The 26,094-nt window shown below is 40.3% G+C and overlaps 1 protein-coding gene across 1 annotated transcript in view; it reads right to left on the bottom strand.

The window, feature by feature from the left end:
- The window catches only part of BPGM (bisphosphoglycerate mutase), a 77,172-nt gene that overhangs the window by 40,562 nt on the left and 10,516 nt on the right, over positions 1 to 26,094 (bottom strand). Inside the window, exon 2 of the mRNA XM_088834672.1 lies at positions 5,400 to 5,474. The gene's annotated coding sequence lies outside the window, so the exon portion shown is untranslated. The remainder of the gene's footprint in view (positions 1 to 5,399; positions 5,475 to 26,094) is intronic.

Below are 26,094 nucleotides of genomic sequence, written 5' to 3'. Positions count from 1 at the left end.
CTATGAATTACAGTTGAACAAATCCAAGTGCAGTTATTGAGGACTCAAGGTGTTTTGGTGGGTGGGGGATGGGGAGTTCTTAAGTTTGTGTGGGGAGGGGTTAGGGGTGAAAAGAGTCGATGGGATGTGAGAAATTTAAATACATAGGGGAAGAGGTAAAGTGAGCAATGTTAAAAAAAAATTGAGTAGACTTCTAGCCAGAATCCAAAACTGGATTGTGGAGATAGTTTCACAATTGTATTAAACTCACTGAAACTCATTTGGATTATATGCTAAAAATGGCTGAATTTTACGATATATATATATATATTTTTTTTTTCTTAAGAACATTGGCTTTAGAAACAGACACCTGTGGACAGATTCCTGGCTCTGTAATTCACTAGCTGTGTGATCTTGGTCAAGTTAGTTAACCTCAATGTGAAGGAGGAATAATGATCTACTCTCTCTAGCTCAGGGTTGTTGCGAAGATTACATGGGATGAAGTATGTAAAGCTCCTGCTACATTATCACGCTCAGTATGAAATATTCCCTCTCACTGGGATGCTTAATGAGAGTTCATCTGTGTTGTCTACCAAACACCTCTCTTTGCTCTATCTTTTAAATGGTTTGGCAGCAGCTATAGCTTCTTTTGACTTCCTTTCAGTAGAATTTGACTCTGATGCCCCCTCCTGAAACAGGAGAGAAGTGGGCAGAGCATAACCTTTTTTAAAAAAATGCCATAGGGACTTCCTTGTTGTCCTGTGTTTCAGACTCTGTGCTCCCAATGCAGGGGGCATGGATTCGATCCTTGGTCAGGGAACTAAGATTTCACATGCCCCAAGGTGCAACCAAAAATAAATAAACAATGTTAAAAAAAAGAATTAATATAGCTTGATGACACCACATAAACTGACTAGAACCAAATGTGGATGAATTGACTTCTACTAGACTTGAACCTCAGTATACAATCATTGTTATACATCAGCAAGCTAAATGACATACCCACAGGTGCAAGGACAGTTTCAAAGCAGACGGCAAGGGTCAAAAAGTGGGCGGTGGCCCAATTCCTGGAAATCTCCACCCCCTTTCCCAAATAGCTGGAATATTCCTCCCACACATTAGCCTATAAAATTACTCACCCCTATAAAAACTGACAGCCACATACCCTGGGGCCGTTCTCACCTTCTGAGATGGCCTACACTCCGTGGAGTGTGATTCTCTCTAAATAACGTCGTTTCTTACCTATCACTTTGTCTCTCCCTGAATTCTTCCTGTAAATGAGACCTCAAGAACCTGAGCTTCATTAAGTCCTGGAACCAGGTGTGTGATCGCAATTAAAGGACTGTAGGTTCAAGTCTGAGTTACATGGTTTCACCCCCTCCCCCAATACGCTCCCATTTCTCTTCTTCCATTGCTTGCCAAGCACCTTCATCAAGCATGTTACCCATACTTCCAGTGATATTGCTCCATGTCTTTGCACATGCTGCTCTTTCCACCTGCGATGTGTTTGTTACCTCCTTCACTTAACTAACCCTTAATCATTCTTTTCTTTTTTAGAATTTTTAAATTATGTAATATTTCAAACATACAGATGTTGGGATCTCCTACTTCCCCAATCATGTCTCTCACTAGAGGCTCTCTTCTTGTCTGTGAAGTCAAGCCACAGCTTGCCACCCGTGTGGGGATAGGAATAGCCATCATCATAGGTGGCAAAAGACAAAATGCCCACCACTGGCCAACCCCTGCCTCCCCAGGCCCAGAAGGTGACGCTTGCTTCCAGAGGTGGTGGTATTTTATGACAATACATTTTGAAAATACAGATTAAATGAAAAAGCACATAAAAACTACATAACTTACTAAACTTGACTCAAGAAGAAATAGAATACCTGAATCATTTCATAATCAATAAAGGAATGGAATCTAAAGTATAAAATCTTCCCCTACCAAAATCACTGACCTGGAACATTCTGTAGCTGAGGATTGCAGGAAATGCTTATTCCTAGTGCTTGAGATTTGCTCCCACGTGGAAGGAACTGTAGTGGTCTAATATAGCTGGCATCTCTCTAGCTCTCAAGGTTAGTTATCTTCAGGGGAATGGGGAAAAACTGCCTCATTAGTAAATGTGGGAGAATAAGCTTGAGCGCACCTCACCTCTACCTCCTTTAATTGGCTTGTTTCAGAGAGAAAGTGCATGGGTGACCTTATTTATAAAGCCACTGCCCTTGCTGGATAGATCTTAGGGTCGAGGTTCTGTCTAGGTCTGGGGATGATATTAAGAAGCTTACCGTTACCTCATTCATACTTGAGCCACATTATCCAACAACTTTTTCAAGCATTGTTGTTGTTCAGTCATTAATTCGTGTCCGACTCTGCGACTCCATACGGCAGCATTCCAAGCTTCCCTGTCCTTCACTATCTCCCAGAGTTTGCTCAAACTCGTGTCCATTGAGTCAGTGATGATATATAACCACCTCATCCTCTGCCACCCCCTTCTCTTTTTGCCTTCAATCTTTCCCAGCATCAGTGCCTTTCCAATGAGTCAGCTCTTCGCATGAAGTGACCAAAGTATTGGAGGTTCAGCATCAGTCCTTCCAATGAATATTCAGAATTGATTTCCTTTAGGATTGACTGGTTTGATCTCCTTGCAGTCCAAGGGACTCTCAAGAGTCTTCTCCAACACCACAGTTCAAAAGCATCAATTCTTCAGGACTCAGCCTTCTTTATGGTCTAACTCTCACATCCATACGTGACTACTGGAAAAACCATAGCTTTGAATATATGGACCTTTGTCAACAAAGTGATATCTCTGCTTTTTAATACACTGTCTAGGTTGGTTGTAGCTTTTCTTCCAAGGAGCAAGCATCTTTTAATTTCATGGCCGTAGTCACCATCCGCAGTGAACTTTTAGTCCAAAAAAATCCACTTTTCCCCCCCTTCTATTTGCCATGAAGTGATAGGACCAGATGCCATGATTTTTGTTTTTTGAATGTTGAGTTTTAAGCCAGCTTTTTCACTCTCTCACCCTCATCACAAGGCTCTTAATCAAGCATACAGATGATATTCTGCTTCTACCTTTATTTTCATACACCTGTTTCATACACCTACACCTATTTCTTTTCACACTTAGTTACCAATTTTACAAATTCGGACTAGTGAAGAACTGTCTTTAAAACTTTTTGTGCTGAACTAAACTTAGACTGATAGAAAAGGTGCCATATTAGTACAGTTTCATATATCCTTCACCCAGTTTCCCCCAATGTTAACATCTGACATAAGCATACTGTAATCATCAGAACTAGGACATTAGCATAGGTACAGTACTACTAGCTGAACTGAAGAACTTATTAAAATTTTGCCATGAATCTCCCACTAATGTCCTTTTTCTATTCCAGGATTTTATCTAGGATCTCACATTGCATTTCATTGTTAATTGTCCTTCGTTCCCTGAGGTCTGTAATAGCGCCTCAGTCTTTCCTTGTCCTTCATGACCATGATATTCTTGAAGAGTGTAGGTGATTTTGCCAAATGTCTCAGAGTTTGAGTTGGCCTGATGTTTCTTCGTGATTGGACTGAGGTTCTCCGGTTAGGTGAGAATACCATGAAATACTGCTATCCTCGGTGCGCCATATATCACAGGGCTCATGATGTTGATGTGTCTTATTATAGGTGGTGTTAACCCAGTTGGTTAATATGGTTTCTGCCAAGTTTCTTCACCATAAAATTATGTCTTTCCCTTTGTAATTAATAAGTATGTTGGGGGAGATTTTTTTGTAATCATGCAGACTTTATTTCTCCTCAGACTTTTACCCACCAATTTTATCACCTATTGATGCAACTTGTCTTCAAGTTATTTTTGTGGTATTGCATGGTGATTTTTTTTTTCTTTCCTTTTATAGTAATTCAAATTCTATCATAAGGAAGAGTTGTCCCATTTCTACCATTTATTTATTTGATTATTTTATCAGTATTGGCTCATTTATTATACTTATAAATTATAATCTAAAACTATAATTATTTTACTACTCAAATTGTTCCAGCTCTGGCACTTTGGAGCTACTTTGGATTGGCCCCTGTATTTTGTTTTGCTTTTGGAGCATGTTATTACCATCTGGGAAAAGATATTCTAAGCTCATCTTTATATTACCTGCCTTGACCCTGGAATCAACCATTTCCCCAAGAAACTCTGGTTCCTTTTATTAGAGAGCAGAGTTTAGAATCCAACATATGAGCACAAGGTGTGAAACTGGCTAAAATTTCTGATCAGTTTCAAGTTGATGAAAATAAGGACTAATTGGAATTCATAGGCTTATGGGAACTGGTGCAAGCAGTTTGGAAAACAATTTGGCATTAGCCACTAAAGCGTAGGTAGGTACATTCCATGAGTCAGTAATTTCACTGGAGGAACTCTTGCACATGTACAAGAGTTGTATGCAGTTTTGTTTAGACTAGCACATAATGGAAAACAACCCAAACGCCCATCAGTAGAACAGAATAAAGTGTGGTATATTCATACAATGGGGTATTCTAAAGCAGTGAAAATGAGCTCCAGCTGTACACATCAACAGGAATGAATCTCAGATGTATAATATTAGCCAAAAAGAATACAGACTGTATGATTCCATTTATAGAATGTTCATCAATAGGCAGAATAAAGCAATATAGATATTGTAGGGATGCATAAGTGATAAGATGATCAAACTGGAAAGAAAAGGCAACCATTACGGCAAAATCCAGGAGACTGATTACAGTTAGGGGTGGAATTTGTGGGGCTTCACAAGTATTGGTTGTATCATATTTCTTAAGCTGGATGGTGGATTAATGGGCATTCATTTTGTTTAGATCAGACATATGTATGTGTGAAACACTGCATAATGAAGAAGAAAAGGGGAAGAGCTGGAGGGAAGGAAGGAAGAGAAAAGAAGGAAAAAAAGAAGGGAGGGAAGGAAATAGGGATGGACGGAGGTAGGGAAAGAAAGAAACAAAAGAGGATTCCAGAACACGATATCTTAAGATCTGGTTGGTTCAGATTCTGACACCATATACCTCTTTGACTTTGAGTGAGTCACTAAACTTTTCAGAGCCTTCGTTTTCATACCAGTTAAATAGGTAAAATTTGTTCTTTGCCCTGGGTGCCTCACAGTGTTCTTTTGAGGGAGAAAATGAAACAATGTGTAGAATAGTACTTCAAAGAAGTAATAAAGTATTCTGAAATATAAAAGAAAAAGAAAGTTAATACCTCAGATGACCTTGCTTCCTAATGCCAGAAACCTAGTGTACCTTGATGTTTATATATAATTTTTTATTCAGCCACTATCTAACTTCTATCCTGCACACTCCTTGCTGAACTAACATATCAGGAGGAAAGCGGATATTTGTTTATGCCTTTCCAGAAGGTTGGTTTGCTCTTCTGAGCGACTTACCCAGAGCATTTCTGAGGTCTCAGACTGGAGAACGAAGGCGTTTCTCACCTGGGAAGGGCAACTTCAGTGTGCTCCCTGGTGGTCAGAGGAGAAAGCACACATGAAAGGTTGGCCATCAGCCTCAGTTTCAACAAATACAATGATGATCAATATAAGGTAAGGGCTACTATGCTTTACTACATGCCAGACTTTGTTCTAATTTCTTCATTTTCATGATCTCATTTAATGCTCATAACAGCCCTGAGAGATATGTCATATTAGCCCCACTTTACAGATGAGAATATAGACTCTTGGACAGTTGAAGTAAATGACCCAAGGTCACCAACTGCCAATTTTCTCCTCAGGTCCATCTGCAGCCAAAACCCATATGTATTATCTAACCCAATTGTCTGTTGATCAACTGAGTTCTCCTTAGAGATCTTTACATCTCACAGGTATAATCTCTGGGCTGATATGACTTCTCATCATCAGCCAACTTCACAAAAAAATCTGTGATTTTATTAGATACTACTAATTTTGTTTTTAAATTCCAGCTTTACTGGTAATACACTAGTGGGAGCCTCATGGGGAATACTAAACAGCTTGAATTATTCGTGCTTAGGAAGGATCTTCCTGCTTTCCAGGTAGCTCAGTGGTAAAGAATCTGCCTGTCAATGCAGGAAACATAAGACAGTCAGTTCGATTCCTGGGTGGGGAAGACTCCCTGGAGTAGGAAATGGCAACCCACTCCAGTATTCTTGCCTGGAAAATCCCATGGACAGAGGAGCCTGGTGGGCTACCGTCCATGGGGTTGCACCTCCTGACCAGTCTCCCGCACCCACTCTAACCACCTTCTCTCTCTGTGTATCCACCGCGTCTTTTATCATTCCCTGCTGTATCCATCAGTGGCCCAAAGGGACTATTTAAGTAACGAAACAGGTGTAGTCTCTTTCTAGGTGATCTGTTACTAATCCTGGCTGTGAGCTATGGACAGCCTTTCTTGGACATGGAGAGTTGCCATTATGTTGCTTACGTCTCTTGCTCTCCTCACCTATATTTACATACACCTGTCTTTCGTGGCTCCCTGCTCTATTCACCCCAGCTGTGCTGTCCTATACATCCTCCCTACCCTGCCCCCATAGTTCACCTCTGTTATGGGGAAGAAAGTTAAGATACCCTGTATATGTTATCTTGGACTCCTAACATTGCATAAAACAACTGAGCAGTCAGTGGTCTAATGGAAGTTTATAGTGCTACAGGCAAACCCTCAACTGTGTGGCAGCCTTTTACTAAATAAATCACTATAGAAACTCCAATCCAATTCTACTCAGCCTCACCCTAAAGGGAGGTGGAAAAGTAGACAAAGACAGTATACATTTAGTCTTCCCTTCTTCAAAACCTCCCCCAAATCAGCTAAGCATATCCATCTTTTAGGATTTTAGGTGCCAACTTGACCCACCTCACACATGCACAGCTCTTTCTTTCCCTCTTCACTTCTTTGCTAGTTACTTCTCTGTCTGAGACACCTTGATTCTTATGTACAAGTCAGATCTTTCCTGATCTCTAACTAAAGCTGTCGTTCTTGCTTATTCCTGGGCATATCCTTAACCACTGAGGTTAGGAGTTGAACTATTACCCCAGAAAAATTGCCCTTATGGTATAAATTGTTTTTTAAAAATATAATAGATGATTTATATTCATAGAAAATCATCCTTTAATAGTACTTCTTTTAGCACTATTTAGAACTAGCACTAATAATAGTGCTTCTTTCAGCAAACAAGGTTATGAATGAAGTCATTACTTCTGTAAAAGGAAAAGAAGAAAAACAATTCATTCAAAGAGAATTTTCTCCCTTTTTTCTGGTATGCAAAGTCACACACTTGAACAATTCACAGTGACTCAATTCAGTGGTATAGTGTTGTATAATGCACAAACATGGCCTGGAGTCAGGAGACTTTGGGTCTACTCCCACGATCTGTTATACTAGCTGTGTATTGTTGTTGTTGTTGTTGTTAACTTTCTAAAGTTGTGTCTGACTCTTTGTGATCCCGTGAACTGCAGCATACCAGGCTTCCCTGTCCTTCACTATTTTCCAGAGTTTGCTCAAACTCATGTGACCTCAGGATAAATTGCATAAAACTGTTTTCCAATGTATTTGTCTGTAAATTTAAGGTATTAAACTATATAACCTTCAAAGATCTTTTAAACATAGCAGTTTCAAATCCCCAAAAGTACATGAGTACTTATCTTATGTTGGGGCCCTGAGTAGAATGGGAAAAATATAGTCCTATTTTCAAGAAAACATATCATTTCATGAAAATGTGACTTTAAGTAGTCAGATATAAGATGACATTTTTCTTTTTCAATCTTTAGGGTGAACTTGGTTCAAATCATTTTAGCCCCATTTATAACTAACATTTCTTCATCTTTTCAAACTGTTCATGGGTTTCTTAATACTAAAGTGGTTTGCATCACCTTCTCCAGTGCACCACCTTTTGTCAGAACTCTCCACCATGACCCGTCCATCTTGGGTGGCTCTACATGCACCATGGCTCATAGTTTCATTGATTTAGACAAGGCTGGGTTAGTTTTAGACAAGATTGGTTAGTTTTCTGTGATTGTGGTTTTCATTCTGTCTGCCCTCTGATGGAGAAGGATAAGAGGCTTATGGAAGCTTCCTGATGGGAGAGACTGATTGAGGGGGAAACTGGGTCTTGTTCTGATAGGCAGGGCCATGCTCAGTAAATCTTTAATCCAATTTTCTGTTGATGGGAGGGGCTCTGTTCCCTTCCTGTTATATGACCTGAGGCCACACTAAGGTGGGGGTAATGAAAATAATGGCGACCTCCTTCAAAAGGTCCCATGCACGCACTGCTGCATTCAGGGTCCCCAACCCTTTAGCAGGCCACTGCCAACACATGCCTCCACCAGAGACTCCTGGACACTCAGGGGCAAGTCTGGGTCAGTCTCTTGTGGGGTCACTGCTCCTTTCTCCTGGGTCCTGGTGCACACAGGGTTTTGTTTGTGCCCTCCAAGAGCCTGTTTCCCCAGTCCTGTGTAAGTTCTGGCCACTCTGTGGTGGGCCAGAGACGACCTCCTCCAAGAGGGCTGATGCCATACCCAGGTCTGCTGCACCCAGAGCCCCTGTCCCTGCAGCAGTCCACTGCTGACCCGTACCTCCACAGGAGATACTCAGGCACAGTTCTGGCTCAGACTCTGTGGGGTCCCTGGGTCCTGGTGTACACAAGGTTTGTTGAGCTCTCTGAGCGTCTCTGGCGGGAATGGGGTTTGATTCTAAATGTGATTTTGCCCTCCTACCATCTTGCTGGGGCTGCTCCTTTGCCCCCCCCTTTTAAATACTTTTTTAAGTTTTATTTTATTTATTTTTTAATTAAATTTATCCTTTGGCCTTGGATGTGGGGTATCCACTCCAGTGCCGTGCAGCTGCCAAACAGTATGAAAAGGCAAAAAGATAGGACACTGAAAGATGAACTCCCCAGGTGGGTAGATGCCCAATATGCTACTGATCAGTGGAGAAATAACTCCAGAAAGAATGAAGAGACAGAGCCAAAGCAAAAACAACACCCAATTGTGGATGTGACTGGTGATGGAAGTAAAGTCTGATGTTGTAAAGAGCAATATTGTATAGGAACCTGGAATGTTAGGTCCATGAATCAAGGCAAATTGGAAGTGGTCAAACAGGAGATAGCAAGAGTGAATATCAACATTCTAGGAATCAGTGAACTAGAATGGACTGCAATGGGTGAATTTAACTCAGTTCAGTTCAGTCGCTCAGTCGTGTCCGACTCTCCGCGACCCCATGAATCACAGCACGCCAGGCCTCCCTGTCCATCACCAACTCCCGGAGTTCACTCAAACTCATGTCCATCGAGTCGGTGATGCCATCCAGCCATCTCATTCTCCGTCGTCCCCTTCTCCTCCCGCCCCCAACCTTTCCCAGCATCAGAGTCTTTTCCAGTGAGTCAACTCGTCGCATGAGGTGGCCAAAGTATTGCAGTTTCAGCTTTAGCATCAGTCCCTCCAATGAACATCCAGGATTGATCTCCTCTAGAATGGACTGGTTGGATCTCCTTGCAGTATAAGGGACTCTCAAGAGTCTTCTCCAACACCACAGTTCAAAAGCATCGATTCTTCGGCGATCAGCCTTCTTCACAGTCCAACTCTCACATCCATACATGACCACGGGAAAAACCATTGCCTTGACTAGACGGACCTTGGTTGGCAAAGTAATGTCTCTGCTTTTTAATATATTATCAAGGTTGGTCATAACTTTCCTTCCAAGGAGCAAGCGTCTTTTAATTTCATGGCTGCAATCAGCATCTGCAGTGATTTTGGAGCCCAAAAAAACGAAGTCTGACACTGTTTCCACTGTTTTTCCATCTATTTCCCATGAAGTGATGGGACCAGATGCCATGATCTTTGTTTTCTGAATGTTGAGCTTCAAGCCAACCTTTTCACTCTCCTCTTTCACTTTCATCAAGAGGCTTTTGAGTTCCTCTTCACTTTCTGCCATAAGGATAGTGTCATCTGCATATCTGAGGTTATTGATATTTCTCCCGGCAATCTTGATTCCAGCTTGTGCTTCTTCCAGCCCAGCGTTCCTCATGATGTACTCTGCATATAAGTTAAATAAGCAAGGTGACAATATACAACCTTGACGTACACCTTTTCCTATTTGGAACCAGCTCAGATGACCATTATATCTACTACTGTGGGCAAGAATCCCTCAGAAGAAATGGAGTAGCCATCATAGTCAACAAAAGAGTCTGAAATGCAGTACTTGTATGCAATCTCAAAAATGACAGAATGATCTCTGTTCATTTCCAAGGCAAACCATTCAGTATCACAATAATCCAAGTCTATGCCCTGACCAGTAATGCTGAAGAAGCTGAAGTTTAATGGTTCTGTTAAGATGTACAAACCTTCTAGAACTAACACCCCAAAAAAGATGTCCTTTTCATTATAGAGAACTGCAGTGCAAAAGTAGGAAGTCAAGAGATATCTGGAGTAACAGGCAAATTTGGCCTTAAAGTACAGAATGAAGCCGGGCAAAGGCTAATAGAGTTTCGCCAAGAGAATGCACTGGTCATAGCAAATACCCTCTTCCAACAACAGAAGAGAACATTCTACACATGGACATCACCAGATGGTCAATACTGAAATCAGATTGGTTATATTCCTTGCAGCCAAAGATGGAGAAGCTCTATACAGTCAGCAAAAATAAGACCAGGAGCTGACTGTGGCTCAGATCATGAACTTCTTACTGCAAAATTCAGACTTAAATTGAAGAAAGTAGGGAAAACCACTAGACCATTCAGATATGACCTAAATCAAATCCCTTATGATTATACAGTGGAAGTGACAAATAGATTTAATGGATTAGATCTGATAGAACTGCCTGAAGAACTATGGACAGAGGTTCATGACATTGTGCAGGAGGCAGGGGTCAAAAACATCCACAAGAAAAAGAAATGCAAAAAGGAAAAATGGTTGTCTGAGGAGGCCTTAAAAATAGCTGTGAAAAGAAGAGAAGTGAAAGGCAAAGGAGAAAAGGAATGATATATCCATTTGAATGCAGAGTTTCAAAGAATAGCAAGGAGACATAAGAAAGCCTTCCTCAGTGATCAGTGCAAAAAAATAGAGGAAAACAATAGAATGAAAAAGACTAGAGATCTCTTCAAGAAAATTAGAGATACCAAGGGAACATATCAAGCAAATATGGGCTCAATAAAGGACAGAAATGGTATGGACCTAACAGAAGCAGAACATATTAAGAAGAGGTGGCAACAATATACAGAAGAACTATACAAAAAAGACCCAGATAACCATGAAGGTGCGATCACTCACCTAGAGCTAGACATCCTGGAATGCAAGTCAAGTGGGCCTTAGGAAGCATCACTATGAACAAAGCTAGTGGAGGTGATGTAATTCCAGTTGAGCTATTTCAAGTCCTAAAAGATGATGGTGTGAAAGTGCTGCCCTCAATATGCTAGCAAATTTGGAAAACTCAGCAGTGGCCATGGGACTTGAAAAGGTCAGTTTTCATTCCAATCTTTAAGAAAGGCAAAGCCAAAGAATGTTCAAACTACCACACAATTGCACTCATCTCACACACTAACAAAATAATGCTCAAAATTCTTCAAGCCAGGCTTCAAAAGTAAGTGAACTGAGAACTTCCAGATATTCAAGCTGGTTTTAGAAAAGACAGAAGAACAGAGATCAAATTGCCAACATCCATTGGATCATCGACAAAGCAAGAGAGTTCAAGAAAATTATGTCTTATTGACTATGCCAAAGCCTTTGGCTGTGTGGATCACAACAAACTGTGGAAAATTCTTAAAAGATGAGAATACTAGACCACCTGACCTGCCTCCTGAGAAATCTGTATGCAGGTCAAGAAGTAACAGTTAGAACCAGACATGGAACAACAGACTGGTTCCAAATTGGGAAAGGAGTACATCAAGGCTGTAGACTGTTGCCCTGCTTATTTAACTTATATGAAGAGTACATCATGAGAAATGCTGGACTGAAAGATGCACAAGCTGGAATCAAGATTGCCAGGAGAAATATCAATAACCTCAGATATGCAGATGACACCACCCTTATGGCAGAAAGCGAAGAAGAACTAAAGAGCCTCTTGATGAAAGTCAAAGAAGAAAGTGAAAAAGTTGGCTTAAAACTCAACAGTCTTAGAAGTGTTCTTAGAAAACTAAGATCATGGCATCTGGTCCCTTCACTTCATGGCAAATAGATGGGGAAACAATGGAAACAGTGGCTGACTTTATTTTGAGGGGCTCCAAAATCACTGCAGATGGTGACTGTAGCCATGAAATTAAAAGACACTTGCTCCTTGGAAGAAAAGTTATGACCAACCTAGACAGCATATTAAAAAGCAGAGACATTACTTTGCCAGCAAAGGTCCATCTAGTCAAAGCTATGGTTTTTCCAGTAGTCATGTATGGATATGAGAGTTGGAATATAAAGAAAGCTGAGCACCGAAGAATTGATACTTTTGAACTGTGGTGTTGGAAAAGAATCTTGAGAGTCCTTTGGACAGCAAGGAGATCCAATCAGTCCATCTAAAGATAATCAATCCTGAATATTCATTGGAAGGACTGATGCTGAAGCTGAAACTCCAATACTTTGGCCACCTGATGTGAAGAACTGACTCATTTGAAAAGACCCTGATGCTGGAAAAGTTGAAGGCGAGAGGCAAAGGGGATGACAGAGGATGATATGGTTGGATGGCATCACCGACTCAATAGACATGAGTTTGAGTAAGTTCCCGGAGTTGGTGATAGACAGGGAAGCCTGGCATGCTGCAGTCCATGGGGTCACAAAGAGTTGGACACGACTGAACACCTGAACTGAACTTTCTTCATCTATTCTAATATGTCTCATTCCTATTGTTTTTGTTCAGTCATTAAGTCATGTCTGACTGTTTGCTACTCAGTGTACTGCAGCATGCCAGGCTTCCCTGTCCTTCACTATCTCCCAGAGGTTGCTCAAACTCGTGTCCATTGAGTCAGTGATGCTGTCTAACCATCTCATCCTCTGCTACCCCATCTCTTTTGGCCTTCAGTCTTTCCCAGTATGAGGATATTTCCCAGTGAGTCAGCTCTTCACATGAAGTGGCCAAAATATTCGATCTTCAGCTTCAGCTTTAGTCCTGCCAATTAATATGTAGGGTTGATTTCCTTTAGGATTGACTGATTTGACCTCCTTGTAGTCCAAAGGACTCTCAAGACTCTTCTCCAGCACCAAAATTCAAAAGCATCAGTTCTTTGTCGCTCAGCCTTCTTTATGGTCCAACTCTCACATCTGTGTATCACTACTGCAAAGTTGGTAAAGTGATGTCTCTGCTTTTATGCTGTCTAGGTTTGTCATAGCTTTCCTTCCAAGCGGCAGGCATCTTTTAATTTCATGGCTGCAGTGATCACCTGAAGTTATTTTGGAGTCCAAGGAGATAAAGTCTGTCACTGTTTCCTTTTTTGCCCTTCTATTTGCCATGAGATGATGGGACTGGATGCCATGATCTTAATGTTTTGAATACTGAGCTTTAAGCCAGCTTTTTCACTGTCCTCTTTCATCCTCATCAAGAGGTGTTTTAGTTCCTCTTCCCTTTCTGCCATTAGAGTGGTATCATGTGCATATATTTGTTGATATTTCTCCTGACAATCTTGATTCCATCTTGTGATTCATCCCCAACATTTTGCATGCTGTACACTGCACATAAGTTAAACAAGCAGTGTGACAATATACAGCCTTGTCTTACTCCTTTCCCACTTTTGAACCAGTCAGTTGTTCCATGTCCAGTTCTAACTGCTGTTTCTTAACCTGCGTACAAGTTTCTCAGGAGACAGGTAGGGTAGTCTTAGTATTCCCACCTCTTTAGGAATTTTCCACAGTTTGTTGTGATCCACCCAGCCATAGGCTTTAGCATAGTCAATTAAACAGAAGTAGATGTTTTCTTGGAATTCCCTTGCTTTCTCTATGGTGCAACTGATGTTACCAATTTGATCTCTGGTTCCTCTGCCTTTTCTAAACCCAGCTTATACATCTGGAAGTTCTCAGTTCACATATTGCTAAAGCCTAGCTTGAAGGATTTTGAGCATAACCTTACGAGCATGTGAAATGATTGCAATTGTATGGTAGTTTGAACATTCTTTGGCATTGCCCTTCTTTGGGATTAGAATGAAACCTGACCTTTTCCAGTCCCTCTTTCTAGCCCCCAGAAAAAGACACATGATATAATCATGGCCCAAGAAGCTAAATCCTGTTATGTAACACATCTACATGGCTTATTATTTATTTCTCATTTCTTTTTTCATCCAAAGTTAATAACGTTCAATTACATAGATTAAAATATTTCTCACACTTTCACAGCTAGGACTATGATGGACTAGATAGATGACTAGAAACTGAATAAATTTCAAATATAGTTTTAATACATTACTAACATACAAAGTGGTAACCCTACATGTCAAAAATGGAAAATGAAAACAACTAAATCTGGAATGAAGAGCAGTTTAAACAAACGAAAAGGCTAGGACTGCTTTGAGAGCAAATGTCAATACCAGCACTGAGATTAGAAAGCTAAACCTTTGGCTTTCCCCAAAATGGAAACTGAGACTCTTTGAAGGGGACCAGAGTGGTTTCAGAGCAGCTGTCCCCCCAACTCCTTCATATTCATAAAGAAACAAATCCATGTCCCTAGTTGAGGCCTTCTGATTTGCAAAGATTAAATATAATCAAATATAATTAGAAATCTTAAAACATATCCTGAATGGAAGATAGGAGAAAACAGTAATAATACATTTAAATTCTTGAGAATTTATATATTGAAATTAGCAGACAGTATAAAGTAATTATGAATCAAATGTTTTAAGAAATTAAAGATGAAATAAAAACTGGAAAAGGGCCAAAATATAGAGCCAATAAAAAAAATACCAGGCATATTAAAAAAAAAAATTAGAACCTTTACAAATAAAACATAATTATTGAAATTAATAACTCACTGGATGAATTAAACAGCACAATATATGCGGGTGGTGAAAATATTAAGTCTGAAGGAAATGCTCAGTCTGTAATGCACAGAGACAGAGCAGTAAGTATGAAAGAGAGTCAACCACATGAAGGATATAATGAGAAAGTGTAACACATCTAATTGCAGTTCCAGGAAGAAAAAATAGAAAAAAGGTAACATTTGAAGACACAAAGGCTGAGAATTTCCCCAAACCAGTAAAAGGACATGAATCCACAGATGAGTCCAAGACAGAATAGATACATAAAAAGAAAGTTATACCTAGATATATTTTAGTAAAAGACATATCAAAGACAGAGTTCTTAAACAGGCAGGGAAAAAAGATAGATAATTTACAAAGAACAACAAGTAGATATCTAGTTTCTCAATAGCAATTATGGAAGACAGAACACAGTAGAATTATATCGTCCAAAGTTCTGAAGAGAAAATAACTATCATCCTAGATTTCTAGATTTAGCAAAACTGTTTTTCAAGGACAAGGGAAACAGAAACATAGTCAGACTGATGTCGACTGAATTTACCTCCAACAAACCTTCCCTATAAAGGGACATTTTCAAAAATGCACTCTTGAAAGAAAAAAAAATGATTCTAAAAACAATTTTAGGATGCTGCTGCTGCTAAGTCGCTTCAGTCGTGTCCGACTCTGTGTGATCCCATAGATGGCAGCCGACCAGGCTCCGCCATCCCTGGGATTCTCCAGGCAAGAACACTGGAGTGGCTTGCCATTTCCTTCTCCAATGTGTGAAAGTGAAAAGTGAAAGTGAAGTCGCTCAGTCATGTCCGACTAGTAGCGACCCCACGGACTGCAGCCTACCAGGCTCCTCCATCCATGGGGTTTTCTAGGCAAGAGTACTGGAGTGGCTTGCCATAGGATACTCACATGCAAAAGAAGTTGGACACTTACCTTACACCATGTACAAAAATTAACTAAAAGTAGATCAAAGACCTAAATGTGAAAATTAAAACCATACCTTTGGAAGAAAACATAGGGGTAAATCTTCACAATATTGGAGTTGGCAATGGTTTCTTAGATATCACCAAGTGCACAAGAAACAGAAGAGAAAATACACTGGACTTCATGAAAATTAAAAATTTTTCTGCATCAAAGGACATTATCAAGAAAGTGGAAAGACAACCTACAGACTTGGAACTATTATTTTCAAATTATATAAATGATGTATCTAGCATCCAGAATTTATAAAGAACTTCTACAAATCAACAACAAAAAGACAAAACAATCAAAAAGTGAGCAAATGAATTAAATAAACATTTTTCTAAAGAGCATATATAAATGGCCAATAAGCACACAAAAAATGTTTGGCATCATTAGTTGTTCAGTTCAGTTCAGTCGCTTAGTTGTGTCCGACTCTTTGCGACCCCATGAACCACAGTACGCCAGGCCTCCCTGTCCATCACCAACTCCCGGAGTTCACTCAAACTCATGCCCATCGAGTCGGTGATGCCATCCAGCCATCTCATTCTCTGTCGTCCCCGTCTCCTCCTACCCCCAATCCCTCCCAGCATCAGACTCTTTTCCAGTGAGTCAACTCATCGTCAAAACCACAAGGAGATACCACTTCATACCCAGCAGAATGACTGATTATTTTTTAAATAAAATAAACATCATAGATACAGAAAACAAACTTACGGTTATCAGGAGGGAAGGGTGATGGATAAATTGGGAGGTTGGGATTGACATATACATAACTATATATAAAATAGATAACTAATAAGGATATACTATATAGCACTGGAAACTCAGTACTTCAGTACTACTCTGCTGCTGCTACTGCTAAGTCACTTCAGTCGTGTCCGACTCTGTGTGACCCCATAGACGGAAGCCCACCAGGCTCCCCCTTCCCTGGGATTCTCCAGGCAAGAACAGTGGAGTGGGTTGCCATTTCCTTCTCCAATGTGTGAAAGCGAAAAGTGAAAGTGAAGCCGCTCAGTCGTGTCTGACCCTCAGCGACCCCACGGACTGCAGCCTAACAGGCTTCTCCATCCATGGGATTTTCTAGGCAAGAGTACTGGAGTGGCTTGCCATTACTCTACTCAGTACCTATATGGGAAAAGAATCTAAAAAATGGGTGGATAACTGATTCACTTTGCTGTATGCCTGAAACTAATACAATGTTGTAAATCAACTATATTCCAATAAAAAAATTTTAGAAAACAAATATCGATGAGGATGTGGATAAATTGGAGCCCTTGTACATTGCTGGTAGAAATTTTAAATGGTGCAGCCACTATGGAAAAAAGTTTGGTAGTTCTTTAAAAAGTTAAATGAAGAATTACCATATGACCCAACAATTCCTCTTCTAGGTATATAACCCCAAAGACTGATGCTGCTGCTAAGTCGCTTCAGTTGTGTCTGATTCTGTGTGACCCCATAGACGGCAGCCCACCAGGCTCCTCCGTCCCTGGGATTCTCCAGGCAAGAACACTGGAGTGGGTTGCTATTTCCTTCTCCAATGCATGAAAGTGAAAAGTGAAAGTGAAGTCGCTCAGTCGTGTCCGACTTCGCAACCCCATGGACTGTAGCCTACTAGGCTCTCCATCCATGGGATTTTCCAGGCAAGAGTACTGGAGTGGGTTGCTATTTCCTGCTCCAAACACTGATGACAGATATTCAAACAGACACTTGGACACAAATGTTCATAGCAATATTATTCACAATAGCCAAAAGGTAAAAACAACCCAAATGTCCATCAATGGATGATGGATAAATAGATCTGCTATAATAATACAGTAAAATGTTATTCACCCACACACAAAAAAAAGAATGAAGTACTGATGCTTGCTACAACATGGATAAATCTCAAGCACATTATGCTAAGTGAAAAAAGTCAGACTCCAAAAATCAAATACTGTATGATTCCATTTGAAATGTCCAGAGTAGGCAGATCCATAGAGACAGCAGGTTACTGGCTGCCAGAGGTTGGGAAGAGGAAGGAATGGAGAGTAACTGCTTAATTGGCATGGATTTTCCTATTGGGGTAATCAAAACGTTCTGGAACCAGATAGTGATGATGGTTGCACATCATTGTGAATGCACTAAATGCCACTGAATTGTACACTGTAAAATGGTTAGAACTGAATTTTATGTGAGTTTTACCGTAATAAAAAAGTTCACAGATATAAAGAAATCAGCAAACGTGGGTAAAACCGGACATTGTATATTATATATTATGATAAATGATTATTTTTATGTGTTTTTCTTAAAATGAGATTAAAAAGTAGGACACAGTACAAACATGAGTTGAGAAAGGGGCAATCAGAGTAAAAGTATTTTAGAGTTCCTATGAGACCCCATGAGAGCCATTGACTTTCAAGTGTTTTAGACTGTAATCCACAGTTAGAAATGGCTACCCAGTGCATACACATATATATGAGTCAAACAAAAATTTCACAAATTAATGCTGGTTGAATGTGTTATATGCTGATATTTTCTAATCTGATTAATTTCATTTTTAAAAATGATAATCATGTCCCATTAAGTTGATTTCATGACCCATTAAATGGATTATAATCCACCATTTGAAAAAAAATTAGTGTAAAGAGCATGTGTTCACACCCAGTGAAGGCTTCCCTGGTGGTTCAGCTACAGAATCCACCTGCCAGCGCAGGAGATGCAGGTTCCATCCCTGGATCAGGAAGATCCCTTGAAGGAGGAAATGGCAACCCACTCCAGTATTCTTGCGTGGAAAATCCCACGGACAGAGGAGCCTGGAGTGTTACAGTTCATGGGGTTGCAAAAGAGTTGGACGTGCCTTAGCATCTAAACAACAACGAAGAAGAGAAAATAAGAAAAGGTCCTGAGCAGTTCAATGTTGACTACGATGCTATATCCACAAGCACAAGCAGATGACGAACTGCCAGTATTTTTCAAAATCTTTTGATAATAGCACCCTGTTCTAGGATTGGAATCTCCTTAGGGCAAAATGTTTCTACTAGTGCATTGGAAACCTTTAGAAAAATTCTGCATTTGTATAGTATTCAATGAATTGCCAAGATAACATTCTCTTGAATTATTCAGTATGGATTTCTACAGCTAATGGAAAGCATTTCATATCCATGAACATTGCAGAACAGTCTACCTCAATTTGAAGAAATTAGAAGATCTGAGTGGTGGTCCTATCCCTTATTACCTTAGACAAGTCATTTAATTTCTCCTGATTTCAGTTCCCTAATTGAAGAGAAATTTATGTTTTTCCTAAAAAAGAAATCTGTACTCACTCTAACAAGTCTGTGGAGACCCCTGATTTCATGCACTTACACATAAACATGTACAAATGCATTGCACCCAGATGAAGGAAGTTTAATGTAGACTCTCAAGAAACACACAAAAGCATTGGCATAAACTATTTTAAAATAGAAAGTGATACATGGAGCATATTTTTATATATTTTCAGATATAATTGTTAATTTATAAGACGTTCATACTTTTTTCTTAATTAGTTGTTGATTGGGTGTGGTGTGTTTTAGTTACTGCCTCTTTGGGAGTTTTACTAAGGTAAGAAAAGGGATTATACTGATCTGAGTATGTACCAGTAAACATACCCATATTCCATGGCAACTAAATGGCTCCTGTTTTTCCAATTACTGCAAGGTACCTCAGGGAACAATATTTGGTAAGCTTTGTTTACACATGAGAGACACGTGGCTGTTTTTCCCACCACAATTGTTTGTTAGCTAGTCATTGTAACCTTCCATTGTCTCAGATGAGGTGTGACTAAGAGATTTGGTATGGGCAGTCTACCACTGTCTGGGAAGATTCCTATGAAATGAAACAGTGGAAAAGACACTCCCCATACCAGCTGTACTAAACTATTTTTAGTTCTCTGAAAGCTTTTTGATAATTTTTGCTTATTGTCTTTTTTAAAGTCTTTTTTTGTGTGTGGAAAATTTCATACATAGATAAATAGCATAGTATAATGAACCCCACTAATTCATCACTCAACTTCAACTATTCATATTCTACCACTCATTTCATCTATACCATCCACTTCCAACTCCTCCATTTGATTATCATTATTTTCACAGTTTGTAAGATTAGATTTTCATTCTGAACAATTTTAACAGCTAGGCATACCTATATACCTACACCCTTATCAGATCTCCTGAATTTCCTAAAATAATGAGTACTCCTCCCTTCCCAGATGGTCCCCCTACTTCCACAAAGCAACCACCGATTTTGTTTGACCTTGGTTTTGCTTTTTCTATTTAAGTGGAAACAAACAGTTTTCTACATTTTTTTTTTGCCTAGATTTTTCTCTCAGTGCTGTTTATGAAATTCAGTAATGCTGTTGCATGTATTGGTACAATAATTCATCCTTTTTACTGCCAAGTGGTAATACACCACAACTTGTTTAGCCATCCTCTTGTTGATGGATTTTTGGGCTGTTTTCAATTTGGGGCTATCATGAATAAAGCTGTTACAAAATTTTTATACAAGTTCTTTTGTAAATAAGTATTTTCACTTATCTTGGATAATTATCTGCAACTGCAATTGCTGGATCACTGGGGTCAGTTCAATTCAGTTAAGATGCTCAGTTGTATCTGACTCTTTGTGACCCCATGGACTGCAGCATGCCAGGTTCCCTGTCCATCACCAACTCCTAGAGCTTGCTCAAACTCACGTCCATTGAGTTGGTGATGCTATCCCATCCTCTGTCACCCCCGTCTCCTCCTGCCTTCAGTCTGTCCCAGCATCAGGGTCTTTTCCAAAGAGTCAGTTTTTCACATCAGGTAGCCAAAGTACTGGAGCTTCAACTTCAGCATCAGCCCTTCTAATGAATATTCAGGACTGATCTCCTTCAGGATGAACTGGTTGGATCTCCTTGCTGTCCCAGGGACTCTCAAAAGTCTTCTCCAACACCACAGTTTAGACTCTTCAATTCTTTGGCACTCAGCTTTCTTTATGGTCCAACTCTCACATTCATACATGACTACTGGAAAAACCATAGCTTTGACAAGATGGACCTTTGTCAGAAAAGTAACATCTCTTCTTTTGAATATGCTGTCTAGGTTTGTCATATCTTTTCTTCCAAGGAGCAAGCATTTTTAAATTTCATGGCTGCAGTCACCATCTGCAGCGATTTTGGAACCCAAGAAAAGAAAGTCTGTCACTGTTTCCATTGTCTCCCCATCTATTTGCCATGAAGTGATGGGACCAGATGCCATGATCTTTGTTTTTCAAATGTTGAGTTTTAAGCCAGTGTTTTCACTCTCCTCTTTCAATTTCATCAAGAGGCTCTTTAGTTCCTCTTCACTTTCTGCAATAAGGGTGATGTCATCTGCATATCTGAGGTTATTGATATTTCTCCCAGCAATCTTCATTCCAGCTTGTGCTTCTTCCAGCCCAGAATTCCGCATGACTTATAACTCTGCATATAAGTTAAATAAGCAGGGTGACAATATACAGCTTTGATGTACTCCTTTTCCGATCTGGAACCAGTCCGTTGTTCCATGTGCAGTTCTAACTGTTGCTTCTTGACCTGCATACAGATTTCTCAGGAGGCAGGTCAGGTGGTCTGGTATTCCCATCTCTTGAAGAATTTTCCACAGTTTGTTGTGATCCACACAGTCAAAGGCTTTGGGCATAGTCAGTAAAGCAGATGATTTTCTGGAACTCTCTTGCTTTTTCTATGATCAAACAGATGTTGGCAATTTGATCTCTGGTTCCTCTGCCTTTTCTAAATCCAGCTTGAACATATGGAAGTTCTCGGTTCACATACTGTTCAAGCCTCGCTTGGAGAATTTTGAGCATTATTTTGCTAGTGTGTGAAATGAGTGCAATCTTTTTTGTACAGTTCTTCTGTGTATTCTTGCCACCTCTTCTTAATATGTTCTGCTTCTGTTAGGTCCATACCATTTCTGTCCTTTATTGAGCCCATCTTTGCATGAAATATTCCCTTGGTATCTCTAGTTTTCTTGAAGAAATCTCTAGTCTTTCCCATTCTATTGCTTTCCTCTATTTCTTTGCACTGATCACTGAGTAAGGCTTTCTTATCTCTCCCTGCTATTCTTTAGAACTCTGCATTCAAATGGGTATATCTTTCCTTTTCTCCTTTGCTTTATGCTTCCCTTCTTTTCACAGCTATTTTTAAGGCCTCCTCAGATAGCCATTTTGCTTTTTGCATTTCTTTTTTTTGGGGATGGTCTTGATTCCTTGTACAATGTCATGAACCTGCATCCATAGTTCATCAGGCACTCTGTCTATCAGATCTAGTCCCTTAAATCTATTTCTCACTTTCATTGTATAGTCATAAGGGATTTGATTGAGGTCATACCTGAATGGTCTAGTGGTTTTCTCCACTTTCTTCAATTTCAGTCTGAATTTGGCAATAAGGAGTTCGTGGTCTGAGCCATAGTCAGCTCCCGGTCTTGTTTTTGCTGACTGTATAGAGCGTCTCCATCTTTAGCTGCAAAGAATATAATCAATCTGATTTCAGTGTTGGCCATCTGGTGATGTCCATGTATAGAGTCTTCTCTTCTGTTGTTAGAAGAGGGTGTTTGCTATGACCAGTGCATTCTCTTGGCAGAACTCTAGTTTGATTTTAAGAGCTACAAAAAGCTCATATGACTGGAACTTAAGTGGAGACTGGGGCATATCATAAACTCTAAAAGGAAAGTACTATGTGGAAGTTTATTGAAGAATGTTAAGGACTTCGGCTTTAATCTTTCCCTTTGAAGGGATAATCCTGTGGCTGTCAAGCCCATACAGTAATAGGATGGTTCAAATTTACAGCATGAGAAAGAAATATTACTTTCTTGGAATATAGGCATGAAGTTCCCATTGATGAGAAAGGCACTGTATTCTCTTGCTGGCTGTGCTCTGTAAAACTCCTCCCCTGAACAGTTTCCAGGGTCTTCTAAGAAGATAGGAAGAAATTTTCTCAAGCCTCCCTTAGCCTGACCTTCAGTGACTGCCTGGGGTTGAGGAGAAGAATGCAAAGATCTGTCTGGGAAGAAAATAGGGCTGCTACCACAATGGTTACAGTTTATACTTTCTGTATCTTGCCACCCTTGGTTGCTGGTCTTTTTTTTTTTTTTTAAAGAACTTTATTAAAAAAGCACAAATGCAAAGAAATGAACAGAGGAAAATGTATGCGTCGAACCTGGACTGGTCACTTATGATAATATACATGCTACAATTCCATTCTCCCCAATCATTCCACCTTCACCCTCTCCCACAGAGTCCCAAAGACTGTTCTAAATGCCTATGTCTCTTTTGCAGTCTCTTATACAGGGTTCAGGTTACCATTTTTCTAAATTCCATATATATGCGTTAATATACAGTATTGATGTTCTTCTTTCTGGCTTACTTCACTCTGTATAATTGGCTCCAATTTCATCCACCTCATTAAAACTGATTCAAATGCATTCTTTCTGATGGCTGAGAAATACTCCATTGTGTATATGTACCAAAGTTTTCTTATCCATTCATCTGCAGATGGACATCTAGGTTGCTTCCATGTCCTGGCTATTATAAACAGTGCTGCAATGAACATTGGAGTACATGTGTCTCTTTCAATTCTGGTTTCCTCGGTATGTATGCCCAGGAGTGCGATCGCTGGATCATATGGCAGTTCTATTTCCAGTTTTCTGAGGAATCTCCACACTGTTCTCCATAGTGGCTGTACTAGTTTGCATTCCCACCAACAGTGTAAGAGGGTTCCCTTCTCTCCACACCCTCTCCAGCACTTATTGCATGTAGACTTTTGGATAGCAGCCATTCTGACTGGTGTGAAATGGTATCTCATTGTGGTTTTGATTTGCATTTCTCTGATGATGAGGGATGTTGAGCATTTTTTCATGTGTTTATTAGCCATCTTTATGTCTTCTTTGGAAAAATGTCTGTTTAGTTCTTTGGCCCATTTTTTGATTGGGTCACTTAGTTTTCTGGAATTAAGCTGCAGGAGCTGCTTGTATAATTTGGAGATTAATCCTTTATCAGTTGCTTCATTTGCTATTATTTTCTCCCATTCTGAAGGCTGTCTTCTCACCTTGCTTAGAGTTTCCTTTGCTGTGTAGAAGCTTTTGATTTTAATTAGGTCCCATTTGTTTATTTTTGCTTTTATTTCCAATATTCTGGGAGGTGGGTCTTGGAGTATCCTGCTGTGATTTATGTCGGAGAGTGTTTTGCCTACGTTCTCCTCTAGGAGTTTTATAGTTTCTGGTCTTACATTTAGATCTTTAATCCATTTTGAGTTTATTTTTGTGTATGGTGTTAGGAAGTGTTCTAGTTTCATTCTTTTACAAGTGGCTGACCAGTTGTCCCAGCACCACTTGTTAAAGAGACTGTCTTTTCTCCATTTTATATTCTTGCCTCCTTTGTCGGTTGCTGGTCTTTTGGTTTCCTCATATTAAGAGGAAATAGTCAGCTATGCCTCTGAAGTAGATACTTTTGGCACCACTCATAACCCCTCGGCACTCAACATTCCTATACACACTGATAGCTTTCTGTTGCCGATACCTGCCTCTCTACCCAAGAGCTTTCTTTGACCACAGGAGCATGTTGGGTGCCAAGCTGACTGGAAGTGCCGGGGAGTTACATCTCTGGGAACAGCCCCCAAAGTAACGACAGGTGAGAGTCAGTAGCCAAATCCTCCATTGTTCTCATCCTCTGGGTGGGCCAATTCTCAGGCGTGCTCTCCTCCTCCCAGGGCTGCACAGTAGAAATGAGCCCAGGGTCCCCACCACAGTTACATACTCATGAATACGTCCTCCTTCTCTGGCTGCCTTCCCTTCCCTGGCTCCTTGTGCCCTCCTACCCTACGACTGTTTCTTGAGGTCACCTTCCAGATAAACTAGTCTCAATCCTAGTCTCAGGGTCTGTTCTGGAGAAACCTAGGCTAGTTTAATATCAAGCAAACTAATAAAATTATATTAGAATAAACATACTGTTAATAAATCTTCTAACACTTTAAATGCTTCACTTCACATCCAACAAAAGGTCTAGAATTCTAAAGACCTAGAATTCACTTCTTTTGAGTTTACCTGGTGAAAGGCTGCTGCTGCAAGCCACGTGTAACGCTGGGATTCATGACCTCAGGAGGCGAGGATTTCCATCCGGGGTTAGAGATGAGGCTTGACTATTTGGAGCTTTTTCTGTAGCAAAGTTTTATTAAAGTATAATAGAGATAGGGAAAGCTTCTGACATAGACATCAGAAGAGGACAGAAAGAGTGCCCCCTTGCTAGTTTTTAGCAAGGTGTTTTATGTCTGTTAGGTTGTTAGAGAGACAACCTCAAGGCTGAGGGAGTTTTACCAGGCCCCTCTCCCACAATATGCAATTTTGAGATAGGATAACATGAGGTGTGTCATCCCCCAACCATAAAACAATTGACAGGAATACTGGTTTGTTGAGCCATTAGCAGCCCAAGGTTTGAGGAAAGAAAAAAGTTAGTCTTAAGCGGAACCTTTTTGAAGAAAGGCAAATTCCAAAGCAAATACATAGTTTCATTAACATATCTTAAGAAAAACATTTCCGTTAGAAAAACACATTGGTTAACTCAGGCAGAACCAGGTGTCATCAACACAGAATTAAAAGAAGCCTCTTTTAATTTTGGCTCCTCTGGTGGCTCAGACGGTAGAGCATCTCCCTGCAGTGCAGGAGACCCCGGTTCGATCCCTGGGTTGGGAAGATCCCCTGGAGAAGGAAATGGCTTCCTTTGCTCTCCATTCTTTGCTCTCCACTCAAGTATTCTTGCCTGGAAAATTCCATGGACAGAGGAACCTGGTAGGCTACAGTCGATAGGGTCACAAAGAGTCGGACATGACTGAGCCACTTGACTTCACTGCACTTCAGAGAAGGAAAAAAGAAATCTTCCACTTGCAGTTTATTTCCTCCTGCCACTTGGGGACCTCTGGCCTTCTTACCTGTTACCCTCTCACTGGAGCTATCCCCAAAGCATTCCCTGATGACTCAGATGGTAAAGGATCTGCCTGCAATGCAGGAGACCTGGGTTCAATCCCTGGGTCAGGAAGATCCCCTGGAGAAGAGAATGGCTACCCACTCCAGTATTATTTGGAGAATCCCAGGGACAGAGGAGCCTGACAGGCTTTGTGAGTCCTTGGAGTCACAAAGAGTCGGACACGACTGAGCAACTAATGTTGTTAGAGAATTCTCAGGTAGAAACTTAGTTTA

This window comes from Moschus berezovskii, chromosome 3, assembly GCF_049115385.1.
Source record: "Moschus berezovskii isolate FMDL1 chromosome 3, NW_MosBer_1.0, whole genome shotgun sequence".
Taxonomy (NCBI): domain Eukaryota; kingdom Metazoa; phylum Chordata; class Mammalia; order Artiodactyla; family Moschidae; genus Moschus; species Moschus berezovskii.
Note: the sequence above shows the minus strand (reverse complement) of the source record. Positions and strands in the feature narration are given on the sequence as shown.